This window comes from Phoca vitulina, unplaced genomic scaffold (genome assembly GCF_004348235.1).
Source record: "Phoca vitulina isolate PV1807 unplaced genomic scaffold, GSC_HSeal_1.0 scaffold52, whole genome shotgun sequence".
Lineage (NCBI taxonomy): Eukaryota > Metazoa > Chordata > Mammalia > Carnivora > Phocidae > Phoca > Phoca vitulina.
The window spans coordinates 4,742,167-4,746,149 of record NW_022589755.1 but is presented as its reverse complement, the minus strand read 5'-3'; the positions used below and the strand labels follow the sequence as shown (position 1 = coordinate 4,746,149).

At 42.4% G+C, this 3,983-nt stretch overlaps 1 pseudogene across 1 annotated transcript; it reads right to left on the bottom strand.

Moving 5' to 3' along the window:
- Nucleotides 1-411: 411 nt before the first annotated feature.
- LOC116622210 lies at nt 412-3,124 on the bottom strand (annotated as a pseudogene). The gene has a single exon (XR_004297541.1). The product of XR_004297541.1 is annotated as a vomeronasal type-1 receptor 4-like (transcript).
- Between the last annotated feature and the right edge of the window lie 859 nt (nt 3,125-3,983).

Genomic DNA, 3,983 nt, shown 5'->3' with positions numbered 1-3,983 from the left:
GTTGTTTGAGAACTTATGGTTGTATGTTGTTGTGACTCATCCGCTGGCATTGCTGTATAGAATTCCGTTTTAGGAACGTCAAACAATTAATCATTCCACTGTGACCAAGAGTGGGTCAAGAGAAACAAGATTTAAGGATGAGTTTTCTGAGTTGGTTCTTGGGTTTCTAGAAGTGGCTTTCTAATCTGATTAGATTTAAAAATGCAAAAGAAGAGTGCCTGGGTGGCTCAGTTGGTTAAACATCTGCCTTTGGCTCAAGTCATGATCCCAGGGTCCTGGGGTAGAGCCCCATGTCAGGCTTCCTGCTCAGCGAGGAGTCTGCTTCTCCCTCTGCTCCTCCCCCAGCCCATTCACGCTTGCTTTCTCTCTCATGCTCTCTCCCTCTTTCTTGAATAAATAAAATCTAAAAAAAAAAAAAATTAAAAAGTGTAAAAGAGGGCTCAAATACCAGCAGAAATGTATTTTTGTTTTTGTGCTTTCCTTTGCCCTGCTCCTCTTTAATCTGGCCATTTCTATATGAAAATATGGTAAACATGCTCATCTCCCTTCATCACCTCATATTTCAAACAAATCAGTGCCATCTCTCTAAGGATATGACTTACCTACAAAACTTGTAACTGGCTCCCAGAAACACTACTGCCCAAGAATGGATGTTTCCTCCAGCCCCACCCAGGCTATTCTTTATGTGGTGGGGAAATTACTTTCTTTAGTTGGAGGAAGGACAAGGCCACGCTCTAACCCATGTTCATGTACCTTTTCCTGAAATTTCATGCCAGGTTCATTTCTTGGAAATTTATTGCATTAGATTGAAAGCCACACACTTGAAGACTTCTCTGTAATATCCAGATTGTGTCAAGACCTGGTGTTTATTATTGCATAAATTCTGCACTCCTTTACTGGCAGTATTAGGAAAACTTCAATTATATAAGTATTTATAAGATAATGGTGTTTCATTACAATATTGTTATGATTTATTGTTTATTTTGAAGAAGATGCTCAGCATGTCCTGTTTACTGTTGTCTTGGACTCGTAATTTTATTTAGGACCCTGAGGGGGATGAATGAATTGGCAACTGTACATTGTAGAAATACATACAGTTTACATATTTCTTATAAGACGAGGGGATTTTATATTCCCTGCCCAGGCAAAGCAGAGCCTAGGTACCTTGGAGTCATGGCTCATGAGCAGAAAGGGGCTGACAGTTGGGAAACACATAGCCATGATTGCAGTGATGTTCAGGAGGACCCAGGTGGGATTATCAGAAAGAGTCAAAACAACTTGAAAGACAGAGGAGAGGGTGTAAAAATAGACAAAGGTGCTCAGCAGAAGAAGGATGGTTTTGGTGGCTCTGGACTCAGGGGAGGACCTGGAGGAAATGGTTCTTCGTATATGTTGGACCCGCTTCTGTGCCTGTACAGGATGAAGAGCATGGTGCTGCTGGCCCAGAGCATGAGCCCCAACACAGCACATCAGGGGATGACAGCAGTGCTGCCTACAACGAGTCTCTGGTTTTGTCATGACGAACCGAAGAACAGTATCCGAAATCCTTTTTGTTTGTGATGTTTTTCTCACTCAATGTGCTAGTTAAGTAGAGAGGAAAAATGACATTGACCAGCATTTGCAGCATCCAACACAGGAAGATAGAGGGAACAATGTACTCGGGAGCTTTTACTTTAAGCTCTGCCCACCAGGAGTTTCTGGGGCTGATTGTGATGGCCTGGTAGACACTCAAGATGCAGATGCTACCAGTGGATACTCCCCTCCCCACCCTGTGAAGAAAGAAAAGAAGTTTGCATCCAAAGTGACTAAGGCTATGTTTCCACCCAAATGCTGCCATGGTCTGGGGGACTCCTCTACAGAGCAGGGTTAAGAAGTTGGCCACAGTCAGGTGCTTGTGAATGAAATCTGTGGACTTGAACCTGTAGTCAGTGAAGGAGAGGAGGACATAATGACAAAGAAGTGAGAAATTGCCCAGGATGCCAACCGTAGTCTGTGTTAAGAAGATCAGTCCTACCGCCAGTTCCCTGTTGGCCATTTTCTCTCTTCTCAGTCACTGTTAGTTGCCTTCTGAGCTAGAATGTCCTGCATGGGAACATGAGGCATGGGCCACATGTATCACATCAGCTGAAATCCAGTATGTTCCCCTTTCCATTCATTCCCCCTTGGAAACACCTATTTAATGTTTATTTTTTCATAACAGCTTTCTGAGGGCTGAATGTAGAACTTTCAAAGAGCCTTTATAATGTAAAATCTCTCCTGCGAAGACACTCACATGAGAACATCTTCACGCTTCACAAATCTGTGAGGCTAGCACTATTGTGGATGTAACTAAAAGATGAAGAGAACAGACACACAGAGACGTTAAGTATTTGTCCACATCTGCTCCTTCAGGCTGTGTGGGGACTGGGAACCAGCTGGGCTGGAAACCATGATAGTGCACTGAGCCACCATGGTCTGCTAGAAAGCTAGGTAGCTGTGTTCATCAAAATCCAGACCTGCAGTCAGTTTTGATTTGCCACCTTGTGGTTTGATTGTAAAGTGGTGGTATTCTATAATTTTCATTACAACAACTTTCCATTCACTTGTACTGATTTATTCAACAGGACAATATCAATTATGGGTAAAGTGTTCAATATCTTAGTAAATGTACCTGCACTGTTGGCAGTAGAATACTGCAGGAGCCTGTCCCCTGACAAGTTATATGTAGTGGATGCCAGTCTGGCTTGTTACTAAGATGGCAACAGAAAGACTAATTTGCTTTTATGTCAGGAACGAAGTGTAATGGCAGCAATCACAGGAGTTGTTGAATAATCACATGTAATTCTGTAAACTTTGGGACATAAAACACTAACACATGATAAAATAGTAATCGTGTAAGGCAGAAATTAAGTTAGTATTGATTTCAAATGATACACTTATCTACTTATTAATACCTCAGTTAAGTAAACCTATTAACAATGCACTCAGATTTGTGAATGATATTAACATAAAATACATCACTGCAAATTGGCATCTGTAAGGCATGTATTCTTACACACTCTCTAAATCCAAGTACTGGGTTTTTGTATTGATAGTAGAATAATTTTTTTAAAGATTTTATTTGCTTGTTTGACAGCACAAGCAGGGGGAGTGGCAGAGGCAGAGGGAGAAGCAGGCTTCCCGCCGAGCAGGGAGCCCGATGCGGGGCTCGATCCCAGGGCCCTGGGATCATGACCTGAGCCAAAGACAGACGCTTAACTGACTGAGCCACCCAGGCGCCCCGATAGTAGAATAATTTTTAAATGGGTGGAAAGAACATGATATGCACCTGACAGCTGCCATCTGGAATGCATCATCATTTTGTCAACTGTTCCTTACGTGCTCATTTCCTAACTTTCAAAATGAATAAGTCTCACTATCATTGACAGATTGTGGAGGTTTCTAGTGCAGACTCAATTAATGTCCCCATAATTTCGTGATACATCCAGAGTTAGAGACACCTTTCCATTCAAGTCATTACCATTTGGATGATAAACTTTCTGCACAGGATCAGATGCTTCCTGTACGTACTCTTCACCACGTGCATGCTCTTCATAGTCTTCGCTACAAGCATGGAGGTGTTCCAGGTGCACCCCTAGTAACCCGGAACATTTAGTCTACAATTCCTATGACGTGGACTGTACTGCAGATTGACTTTACCACTCAGTCCTTAAGGGCTTAAAAATCAGTGTGTATTATTACCTGCAGGAAACACCGGCAGTCACTATGAGCAGAGATGACCTTTATTGCATTAGGAGCCATCAGGGATTGGTGAAAATCTAGGATCCCATCTCTCTTTCCTAGCTGAGTGCAAACCTCAGAATTATTACACCTTCCTGCATGGCTTTCAAAATGAATCAGGTGATACACAGAAGATTGCCCTTTTCTGATATGATCACTCACCCAGATTCTTGATATCCCTTTTCTTAAACAGACACCGCCTCTCAGTCTGAAGTAGAAATCCT